At 42.3% G+C, this 12,649-nt stretch overlaps 1 protein-coding gene across 4 annotated transcripts in view; it reads right to left on the reverse strand.

Annotated features, from left to right (window-relative positions):
• The window catches only part of garem (GRB2 associated, regulator of MAPK1), a 141,213-nt gene that overhangs the window by 121,273 nt on the left and 7,291 nt on the right, over positions 1–12,649 (reverse strand). The window lies entirely within an intron of this gene.

Below are 12,649 nucleotides of genomic sequence, written 5' to 3' on the forward strand. Positions count from 1 at the left end.
ACGATCAGAGACATCACGTACCCTTGCACCTGGGAGGCAACATACCAAACGTGAGCCTCTGTCGCCCCCGCAAAACCGCCTATCTGTGCCCCTCACTATTGAGTCCCCAATAACTATCGCTCTACCTTTCTCCGCCCTTCCCTTCTGAGCAACAGGGACAGGCTCCATGCCAGAGGCCTGAACCTCGTTGCTTACCCCTGGTAAGTTTCCCCCCCCCCCCCCCACAAGTATCCAAAACGGTATACTTGTTATTGAGGGGAACGACCGCAGGGAGTCCCTGTACTGGCTGCTTCCTCTCAGTCCCCCTCACTGTCACTCATCTGTCTATAACTTTCGGAGTAACTACTTCCCTAAAGCTCTGATCTATGACCACCTCTGCCTCCCGAATGATCCGTAGTTCATCCAACTCCAGCTCCAGTTCCCTAACACGGTCTTGGAGGAGCTGGAGATGGGTGCACTTCCCGCAAGTGTAATCAGCAGGGACGCTAATGGCTTCCCTCACTTCAAACATCTTGCAAGAGGAACATTGCACTGCCTTCGCTGCCATCCCTCTAAAAGGTAAACTTTAAAAAGAAAACTCGATCTAAAGAAACAAACAAGCAAAATGTAGCACTTACCTGCTTACCACAATGGGTCTTATTATTAGGTTAGAGGAGGAGGGTGGGTGGGAGGCTCTACCCCTGTAGTGCCTCTGGTTCCTCGCCTGCGCGCTTTTATAGAGAATAAAAAACCTTCCCAGGTAAGCTAGCGCGACTCCAGCTTCTGGGTCCGCTAGGCGTTTTAAAAAAAAACTTTAAATTTTAACCATTTAAAAAAAATAACCGGACTATACCGCAACTTAAACTAAACACCACCAGACAGCGTTACCTGCTCCACCGAGAGAGTGAGCAAAAAGAAGGGCTGCCATATTTTATAAAATAATTTGGTCTTTCGGTGCACCATATTTGTAAGGAAGTCAAGGGGATTACATTCCATAATTAATCTGTGCCAATTTGAAAGTCCAGGGGGGCCTTCAGCCACCCAGTTTACCAAAATATTTTTCCTTGCACAGAAAGAGAGAATAGAAAATAGTCTCTTCACGTGCATATCCAGGGAAGGAAAGTTCGAAAAGCCCAAAAGGAGAGATACAGGGTCCACTTTGATTTCCATTCCTAAAATTTCTGTCCGGGTACTTGCTACTTTAGTCCAGTATCTACGGATCTTATGACAGGTCCATAGGCAATGTACAAGAGTGCCCACCTCTATTTTACATTGGAGACACATTGGAGATGCATCTGCCTTAAATTTTGCCAATCGATCCAGTGCTATATGGGCCCTATGAAAGTATCTTCAGCTGGATAGCCTGAGTTCTGTTACAGATGGTGATTCTTCTGGCATTTTCCCAAATGTCATTCCACGTTTCTATAGAGATTTCTAGTCCCAATTCCTGATCCCATGTTTTAAGCAGATTGTCCATATCTCTCGATACTTCATCATGTAGTAAATGATAAATAGTAGTGATGGAGGATACCCCCATTGGTCGTAGTACTCTACATTCTCTATCTGATTTATAAAGACTATCTAATAACGTAGTCTTCTTCTGTATATAATCACGAATTTGGAAGTATCGATAGAGGTCTCCATTAGGTAATCCGAATTTCTGACGCAGCTGTTCAAAAGACATCAGGACCCCATCTTTAAATTGGTCCCCTAGACATGAGATACCCCTGGATCTCCAGAGTTTAAAAGTGGCGTCTGTAAACCCCGGTTGGAATTCCCATGCTCCCACTATTGGCGCATAGGGGGATGTTTTATGTGAGTTGCCCTCATTTTGCCGCATTATATTCCAAGCTTTAATTGTGTTTAGTATTATAGGGTTTTTACAGTGATCCGTAATGATTTTCCTCTTGTCAGAAAATAAAAGGTTAATAAGTGGGCATTTTACTTGAGAAGCCTCCATGTCCAGCCAGATTGATTGTGGATCAGACAAGACCCAATTAGTTATGTAACTTAATAGGGAACCTAACTGATATTTTCCAAAATCTGGGAAGTCCAATCCTCCCCTTGCCTGTGGCAGCTGTAGCTTCTTCAGCTTAATGAGGGGCCGTCTATGATTCCAGATAAAGGAACCCAACCAGCCATATAATTTACGTAGTGCCAGCCTCGGCAGCATCATCGAAAGCATTCTCATAGGGTATAGGAGACGGGGCAGGACATTCATTTTAATTAGTTGGCTATTCTACCCAACCAGGAAATTGGAAGGTCTCCCCATCGCTGGAGGTCCTGCCTTATCCTTTCCAGTAAATGCACAAAGTTAGCCTTGTATAACTGACCAAATACTGGGGTAATAAAAATGCCTAAATATAAGAAACCCTCCAGGGACCAACGAAAGGGAAAATGGGATCCGTCCACTAAGTGGGGTATCATAGCAAGGCCACCCATTGGCATAGCCTCCGATTTTGAGAAATTAATTTTATAGCCTGAGAATGCTAAATGTATTAATAACTTGGATTAAGCGAGGTACGGACATCAGAGGATTACTGAGGAATAGAAGAACATCTGCATAAATGGTAATTTTATGTACCTGTACCAATCCTCAGGGCCGTTATATTAGGATCAGCCCGTATAACTTCTGCTAGTGGTTCAATTATGAGCATAAATAACAATGGCGAGAGAGGACATCCCTGACGGCAGCCCCTACCCACACTGAAGCTATCCGAACCTAATCCATTGGGAACCATAACTGCTTTGGGATCACTATACAATGTTGAGACCCATTTGGTAAACACCTTTCCAACACCAAACCTTTCCAATGTGTAAAACAAATATGACCATTCAACTCTATCGAATGCCTTTTCCGCGTCTAATGAGACTACTACTCCTGGTATCTTTCCCTGATGGCAGGCTTGAATCCTATTCAAAACCCTTCTAATATTATTGGATGATCTACGGCCCTTAATAAACCCCATCTGATCCTCCTTTATGATATATGGCAGTACCCTTTCTAGTCTCAATGCTAACGTTTTAGAAAGGATTTTAAAATCTACATTTAGCAAGGATATTGGTCTGTATGACGTACAATCTTCTGGATCCTTTCCTTTTTTAAGGATAAGAGAGATCTTTGCCTCTTTCAGCGAAGGCGGGAGACAGCCCTGACTATATGCATAGTTATACATGTCCATAAATGGACCAGCCAATATTTCTGTAAATTCTTGATAGAATTCAGCTTGAAAACCATCTGGGCCAGGTGCCTTACCGCTCTGAAGTTGCCTGATTGCGTCAAGTATTTCTTGGACTGTTAGGGGAATATTCAAGGGAGTTAGGTCCGGAAAGGTCAGGTTTTAAAAATGATTGCATCCTCCTAGTCCTGTCTTCACAATCCTGCGATTTATATAAATCAGAATAAAATTTTCTAAAGATTACGTTAATCTTTTTATGATCATGAGTCAAAACACCCGTACTTTTCTTGATAGACGTGATAGTTTGAGGGGCCTTTTTCTTCTTTGCAAGAAATGCTAAGTATCTACCCGGTTTGTCGCCAAATTCATATAACCTTTGTTTTGCAAATAATATTTCCCTCTTAGCCGTTTCGGTAAGCGTAGGGTTTAGAGCTGACCTAAGGGCCGTAATCCTTTGCAATTTGATAACAGAAGGTCTATCAGCGTATGCAGTTTCAGCTGCTTTTAAGCGAGCTTTGAAAAGACGCTGTTGTTCTCCTTTTAATTTTTTCTGGGTCGCTGAGTAGGAGGTGATCAAACCTCACGCGTAAGCTTTGATGGTCTCCCACATCATTGATGAGTTGCTAGCCGTACCTAAATTAATTTCTAAAAAAGTTTTAAATTCTTGAGAGAAGTACTTTACAAATTTACTATCTTTCATTAGGAAGGGGTCCATACGCCAATGCCAAGGGGATGCCCCGTTGTTCCTCACCTTGGTTTCCATATATAGAGCAGCGTGGTCGGAAATTGCTATACTACCTATTTTACAGGGTGATGTGGAACTTTTAAAAAAAAATCGAGGGGGCAAAAAAACATATCAATTCTGGTATGACATTTATATGGATTGGAGTAAAAAGAAAAATCTCTGCCCTGTGGATGAAGACATCTCCATACATCTACTAATCCTAATTCTTTGTTCAGATCCACCAATCTAGATCTGGGAGATACTCCTGCAGTATTCTAGGGAATCCTATCTATTTCCGGATCGATAATACAATTAAAGTCTCCCCTATAATCGTATGACAGGCACCAACAGCCATCAATTTTGAGAAGGCTTCCGTTATAAATTTTAAGGGGTGTGCCGGGGGGGGGGGGGGGGGGGGGGGGGGGGGGGGGGCAGTACAAATTTAAAATCCCATATTCCTCTCCATTTATAAGGGCTTTAATCAGAATATATCGTCCAGATTCGTCTTTTATCTGATTTAGGAATTTGAAAGGGAAATTCTTCCAAATAAGAATAACAACTCCCCTACTTTTTGAGCTAAAAGAAGAAAAAAAGGCCTGATCAAATCCACCCTGTTGTAATTTCAAGTGTTCTTTATCCAACAGGTGTGTAGGAGAGCTATATCAACAGTTTCTTTCTTGAGATTTGATATTTTCTTCCTTTTGACTGGCGAATTACTCCCCCTTGACATTCCAGGTGCACCACTTAACCGACTGACCAACCATAATCGTCTGGGCAAATCTGAGACCCCTCGGGAGGGGAAACCCTATCCAGAATATCCCAAGCATAGAGCATATAAAAAAATTCACAAAAATAAAAGGCTCTCTAATACACTCACAACAGTATAATAAAAAACTATTTCTAAATAATGAAAAAAAATAAAATGTATTTAAATGGAGATTTTCCCCCTTGTTCCCAGGGGGTGTCACTTCCTTTCCAAAGGTCCATCGTATCCTCTCCCAACCAATGCCCCACCCTTGACCCAGGCACTCCTCAATAGGATGAGGAGAATTCAGATATAATACAAAACTAGAGTTAACAGTGAGCACCCTACCACCCACACCAACACCTGGGTATATTTGGTAATGTTAATACCATGTATAAACATATATAACTATAAAATTACAACCTCAACAAATAATAATTAAATACAATAATACAAAATAACAAGGGAAAACAACCCCGCTCCTAGAGACAGAGGTAAAATAGAATAAGGTAACCACCTCCCCCCACCAACATTAACTAAACCCCCCCCCGGCTTTTTAATAATATATATATATAAAACACACACACACATAGAATAATAAAAAAAATCCAAGGGGGGGGGAGAAAATCATTAAATAGAGAACAAATAAATAAATCCCTCTCCTCACCCCCCAAAATAATATTAAACAGTAAGGTAAGAAAAAAGAAAAAGGGGCGGGATATAAACCGGAGTGTGGGGGGGGGGGGGGGGGGGGGGGGGGGGAAGGGGAGGCAAACCAACATCCATTATCTCTTACAATTTATCTCAAGAGAGAGTCCAAAAATTCCTTAGCCTTTTCCGGTGATCCAAAGTTATACACTTCATGGTTAAAGCGTAGCGTCGCTGGGTAGTGTAAGGAGTACTGAATATTTAAATCCCTTAAACACTTCTTCGCCTCATCGAATGCCTTCCTCTTTCAGACCAGAGCTGGGGAAAAGTCCTGGAATAACATGATCTTGGATGCTTTATAGATTATGGCTTGGGAATCGTTTCCAAGATTTCTAGAGGCTTCTAAGAGCATCTGTCTCTCCTTGTAGCTCTGCAGCCAGAACAGGACCGGGCGGGGATGCTGGTTCAAGCCGGGCCCGTGTATTGTGACCCGGTCGGCCCATTCTACCCTTACCTGGCCAGATTCAGCCTCCAGATTTAAAAGCTGTGGCAGCCACCGTTCAAGAAACGCTGTAAGCTGGCCTTCCTCTTCCCGTTCGGGAAGGCCCAGCAAACAAATAATTTTTGATGACCTCGATTATCGAGGTCATCAATATGATTCTCTAAGGTCCGGACTTGCTGTTCAAGAATCCAGACCTGATCCACGGCTGACTGCGCTGTAGTTTCGGAGGTCGCGGCCTTTAGCTCCGCCCCTCCGATTCGGCGCTCAATTTCTTTAATGTCTTGATTGTGCTTTTGCAGCGCAGCCGAGAGTGAGTCCCATCGGCTTCAGGATTCTTCAATAAAAGCGTTGATCTTCGCATCCAGTTTGGAGATGATTTCCACAAGGCTCGCCACTGTAGGTAAGTCCCCCGGGGCGGCTGCGGATGCCTCTGCCGCAGCTGGAGAGGGTGGGGGAGGGGTTCCTGCTTGCTGAGAGCTGCGGGCTCCCCTCCCTTTAGTCACTTTTACTAAAGATTAGATTGTCTAAATTTAATACTAAGCAACTATTTTAAATGATTTGGTGAGTGTGGTGGGGGTGGGTGGCCCACTTTGCCCAAGTCTTGGGAGGAGCACTGTAGACTCAGAATTGCTGGGTCGCCGTCATCTTGGATCCCCCCTGAATCACAACATCTTAACCATGATGCAAAGCATAGCTCAGAAAAGAAGGAAGCAAAGCCTGCACTCTGATCTCGTACTTCATGACGCAACCCGTCCCATGTGCTCAAAGGTGTGGGTCAAGAATTAGCATGTTCAGTCACATGAATACTCATGACGGAAATCCACAAGAGCAGAAGCATCTTCAAATCAAGGGACAATAAAGAGTATCTTAAAACAAAATGATCAGTTAATAATATACAGGACTACACTTAAAATAGCCACAGTGAGAAACAGGAATCATGTAAAGGCATAGTTCTATAAGTTAATATGACTCCGAGCAGCATGTTAATTCCTCCAAACAAATTTGATTTTTGCCAATTCTTAGAATAAATTTGGGGATGACATTAACGGGTATTGAAATACAGATCAAATTAGCAACACAAAAATTTTCAGCAAGACAAATTATATTACTCAAAGATAAAAATGAAATGGAAACATTATTTGATATGAAGTGTTTTGTATTACTTCTTTAATCACAGAACACAGGCAGTGCTGACATAGTCAGCATATATTGCTCATCCCAAATTACCCTAGAGATATAGTACCAAGATGGTCTGGTAACTCAGTCAATTCAGATGATTATTGGGAATTAACCACATTGCTGTGGGCCTAGAGTCACATGTAGGCCAGGCAAGAATAAGCAGAATTCCTTCTTAAAAGGTCATGGGTGAATCAGATTTTTTACAATATAAACAAAAAGATAGTTTAATGGTCACTATCACTAATACTAGCTTTATTCAGTAATCAGCATTTAAATATCCCAGCTGTTCTAGTGGAAACTTAATTTGAGTCTTTGAATCATTAATCCAAATGCTTAGATTACTTATTCATCCAGTAAAACAAACTCATTGCTACCATAACCTTATTAACTGTTGATAGCTTTTAATTTTCCCAGAACAAGTTACAGAACAATTTAGCATCACAATAGCATAAGACGAAACACAACTGTGATATTTAAATTACTGTCATGGCAGTTCCAAATAATCAAGGAAACAAATGCTCCAACAAAATAAGATATTCCAATGAAAGAGTTCACTAAAATTTAAAACATATACAATAAGGCAATAAGCAAATCTGCGAGGTGCAAATGTAATTCAAAAAATACAGTAGTCACCACTGTCCTAGAACTCAGTGGATAATCTCAGTCGCAAATATCCTAACTTTAAAATTAATGCCATAATGCATTAACTCTCAAATTAATATAACTCCAGGAACTAAAAGCCCCACAAGCAATGAAATCTTTGCAACATAGCCATTGCTAGCAAAAAGGAAGCAAATTAATGAAGCTGCTGAAAAGGAATGAACTCAAACCTGCAAAAGTAATAAAAATGCTTCAGAGAGCAAAAGATAGTCTTTGGAAGAGGGAGAATCCAAATTGCTAATACATATTCAAGCATGAAGTCAGTTTGACAACATACCCATACCCAGCCTAGCATACTTCAAAGATCCATGAAAAATGTAAATTGAGGATATTTTAAGAAATGAGTATTGGTGTGAGAAAAGCTTAATTTTCGAATCATATCAAAGTTATTTAGGTCTGCTAAAACAATTACAATTAACACCCATTTCTAGAATGAGAACTGCAATAAATTCAAGTCGAAACAACACAGCCATAAAGCATAGAAACAGACTGTTTGGTCTAACTATCCCATGCCAGTCATAATGCCAAACTAAACTAGTCCCAACTGCCTGCTCCTGGCTCTCATCCCTTCAAATCTTTCCTATTCATGTATTTATCCAAGTGTCTTTTAAAGGTTGTTACCATGCCCACTTCCACCACTCCCTCAAAGTTCATTCCACATGTCAACCACACTGCAAAAAAATTGCCCCCATATCCTTTTTTAAACCTCTCTCCCAAAACCTTGAACAAATGCCCAGTCTCAAAATCCCCTTTCTTAGAGGGAAAAAAAACTATTTACCTTTAACATGCCCCTCCTGATTTTATAAATCTCTATACAGTCACTTCTTAACCTCCTACATTCCAGTGAAATATTACCCAAATTATTTTGGAAAAGCAAATAAGAGCAGGACTTGTAGACTTAATGGTCAGGACCCAAGGAGTGTCGCTGAACAAAGAGACCTTGGAGTGCAGGTTCATAATTCCTTGAAAGTACAGTCGCACATAGAATCATAGAGATGTACAGTGTGGAAACAGACTCTTCGGTCCAACCCGTCCATGCCGACTAGATACCCCAACCCAATCTAGTCCCACCTGCCAGCACCCGGCTAATATCCCTACAAACTGTTCCTATTCATATACCCATCCAAATGCCGCTTGAATGTTGCAATTGTACCAGCCTCCACCACATCCTCTGGCAGCTCATTCCATACACGTACGACCCTATGCGTGAAAGGTTGCCCCTCAGGTCTCTTTTATATATTTCCCCTCTCACCCTAAATCTTTGCCCTCTAGTTCTGGACTCCCCCACCCCAGGGAAAAGACTTTGTCTATTTATCCTATCCACGCCCCGCAAAATTTTGTAAACCTCTATAAGGTCACTCCTTAGCCTCCGACACTCCAGGGAAAACAGCCCCAGCCTGTTCAGCCTCTCTCTGTAGTTCAAATCTTCCAACCCTAGCAACATCCTTGTAAATCTTTTCTGAACCCGTTCAAGTTTCACAACATCTTTCCGATAGGAAGGAGGCCAGAATTGCATGCAATATTCCAACAGTGGCCTAACCAATGTCCTGTACAACCGCAACATGACCTCCCAACTCCTGTACTCAATACTTTGACCACTAAAGGAAAACATACCAAACGCCTTCTTCACTATCCTATCTACCTACAACTCCACTTTCAAGGAGCTATGAACCTGCACTCCAAGGTCTTTTTGTTCAGCAACACTCCCTAGGACCTTACCATTAAGCGTATAAGCCCTGCTAAGATTTGCTTTCCCAAAATGCTGCACCTTGCATTTATCTGAATTAAACTCTATCTGCCACTTCTCAGCCCTTTGGCCCATCTGGTCTAGATCCTGTTGTAATGAGGTAACCTTCTTCACTGTCCACTACACCTCCAATTTTGATGTCATCTGCAAACTTACTAACCATACCCCTTATGCTCGCATCCAAATCATTTATATAAAAATGTCAAAAAGTAGAGGACCCAGCACTGATCCTTGTGGCACTCCAATGGTCACAGGCCTCCAGTCTGAAAAACAACCCTCATCCCGCCCCGCCCCCCTCCCCCACCCTCTGTCTTCTACCTTTGAGCCAGCTCTGTATCCAAATGGCTAGTTCTCTCTGTATTCCATGAGATCTAACATTGCGAACCAGTTTCCCAAGGGGAACCTTGTCGAACACCTTACTAAAGTTCATATATATTACATCTACCATTCTGCCCTCATCAAACCTCTGTTACTTTTTCAAAAAACTCAGTCATGTTTGAGAGACATGATTTCCCACGCACAAAGCCATGTTGAGTATCCCGAATCAGCCCTTGCCTTTCCAAATACATATACATCCTGTCCCTCAGGATTCCCTACAACAACTTGCTCATCACCAACATCATGCTCACTGGTCTATAGTTCCCTGGCTTGTCCTTACCACCCTTCTTAAACAGTGGCACAGCATTAGCCAACCTCCAGTCTTCCAGCAGCTCACCTGTAACTATCGATGATACAAATATTTCAGTAGGAGGCCCAGCAATTACTTCTCTAACTTCCCACAGAGATCTTGGGTACACCTGATCAGGTCCTGAGGATTTATCCACCTTTATACATTTCAAGACATCCAGCACTTCCTCCTCTGTAATCTGGACATTTTGCAAGATGTCACCATCTATTTCCCTACATTCTATATCTTCCATATTCTTTTCCACAGTAAATACGGATGCAAAATATTCGTTTCGTATCTCCCCCATTTTCTGCGGCTCAACACAAAGGCCGCCTTGCTGATCTTCTATTCTCTCCCTAGTTACCCTTTTGTCCTTAATATATTTGTAAAATCCCTTTGGATTCTCCTTAATTCTATTTGCCAAAGCTATCTCATGTCCCCTTTTTACCCTCCTGATTTCCCTCTTAACTATACTCCTACTGCCTTTATATGCTAAAGATTCAATCGATCTATCCTGTCTATACCTTAGACATGCTTCCTTCTTTTTCTTAACCAATCCCTCAATTTCTTTAGTCATCCAGCATTCCCTATACCTACCAGCCTTCCCTTTCACCCCAACAGGAATATACTTTCTCTGGATTCTCGTTATCGCATTTCTGAAGGCTTCCCATTTTCGAGCCGTCACTTTACCTGCAAACATCTGCCCCCAATCAGCTTTTGACAGTTCTTGCCTAATGCTGTCAAAATTGGCCGGATTGGATAGTGAAGGCGGCATTTGATATGCTTTCCTTCATTGGTCAGAGTATGGAGTACAGGAGTTGGGAGGTCATGTTGCGGCTGTACAGGACATTGGTTAGGCAACTTTTGGAATATTGCGTGCAATTCTGGTCTCCTTCCTATCAGAAGGATGTTGTGAAACTTGAAAGGGTTCAGAAAAGATTTACAAGGATGTTGCCAAGGTTGGAGGATTTGAATTAAAGGGAGAGGCTGAATAGGCTGGGGCTGTTTTCCCCAGAGCATCAGAGGCTGAGGGGTGACTTTATAGAGGTTTTGAAAATCATGAGGGGAATGGATAGGATAAATAGACAAGGTCTTTTCCCTGGGGTGGGGGAGTCCAGCGCTAGAGGGCATAGGTTTAGGGTAAGAGGTGAAACATATAAAAAGGACTTAACAGGCAACTTTTTCCACAAGAGGATGCTGTGTGGATGGAATGAGCTGCCAGAGGATGTGGGGAGGCTGGCACAATTACAGCATTTAAAAGGCATCTGGATAGGTATAGGAATAGGAAGGGTTGAGAGGGATATGGGCTAAGTGCTGGCAAATGGGACTAAATTAGGTTAGGACATCTGGTCGGCATGGACGAGTTGGACCAAAGGGTTTGTTTTCGCGCTGTGACTCTATTTTCTATGACTCTATTCACAGCGTTTCCCTATGACTCAAACCTTCCAAACCCAGATGCATCCTGGTGAATCTCTTCTAAACCCTCTCTAGCTTAATAATATCCTTCCTATAACTGGACACAATACTCCAGAAAAGGCCTCACCAATGCCTGTACAACCTTAACATGACTTCCCAACACCAAACCCAAAGGACTGAGCAACAAAGGCAAACATGCTCAATGCCTTTTTAAACTTGTCTACATCTTGCAACTGCAAAGAATTATGTACCTGGACCCACAAGTCCCTCTGTCCTACAACACTACCTAACGCCCTACCATTAATTGTAACATGATGAGTTCTGTTGGCCAACGAATCTTCCCACCATTTGGGAGGTGTGGACATGTAGGAGATTCAAAGAGATTTATTCTGCATTTAATGCAGATAAAATATAACAATGTACTCAACTGTACCATAATGGGTGAGTGCAATATAAACATACAATTTCTCATCTTCAGGAACACAAATTATATTTGCTTTATTTAAAAGGTTTTAAGTAGTGAATAAGGTAACAACAGTGCTGGCACCAAAAGCTTTGTTTGCAATTCAAAATTGTTTTTTTTAAAAAGCAACATTTTGGTAGCTCATATGCTAGCACAGCTATAAGTATAATAGATGTCAATCTTGCTCATATCAAGAAATAATTATGATCTTTTCATCAACAATATGAAAAATACATGCCTGCATTTGACTAGATTAGATTAGATTCCCTACAGTGTGGAAACAGGTCCTTCGGCCCAACAAGTCCAAACCGACCCTCCAAGGAGCAACCCACCCAGATCCATTCCCCTACATTTAGCCCTGCACCTAACACTACGGGCAATGTAGCATGGCAGAGTCACCTAACCTGCACATCTTTGGACTGTGGGAGGAAACCGGAGCAACCCCACGCAGACGCAGGGAGAATGTGCAAACACACAGTTGCCTGAGGCGGGAATTGAACCCAGGTCCCTGGCTCTGAGGCAGCAGTGCTAACCACAGTGCCACCATGCTCCCCTAAAAATTGAATCTTTACAGTGTGGAAACAGGCCTCTTCGGCCCAACAAGTCCATTCTGACCCTCTGAAGAGTAACCCACCTAGACCTATTCATCTAACCTGCACAAATTTGGATGTGGGAGCACCTGAAGGAAACCCACACAGACACCGGGAGAATGTGCAAACTCCACACAGGCAGTCGCCCGA

The sequence above is a fragment of the Chiloscyllium punctatum genome, chromosome 5, assembly GCF_047496795.1.
Source record: "Chiloscyllium punctatum isolate Juve2018m chromosome 5, sChiPun1.3, whole genome shotgun sequence".
Lineage (NCBI taxonomy): Eukaryota > Metazoa > Chordata > Chondrichthyes > Orectolobiformes > Hemiscylliidae > Chiloscyllium > Chiloscyllium punctatum.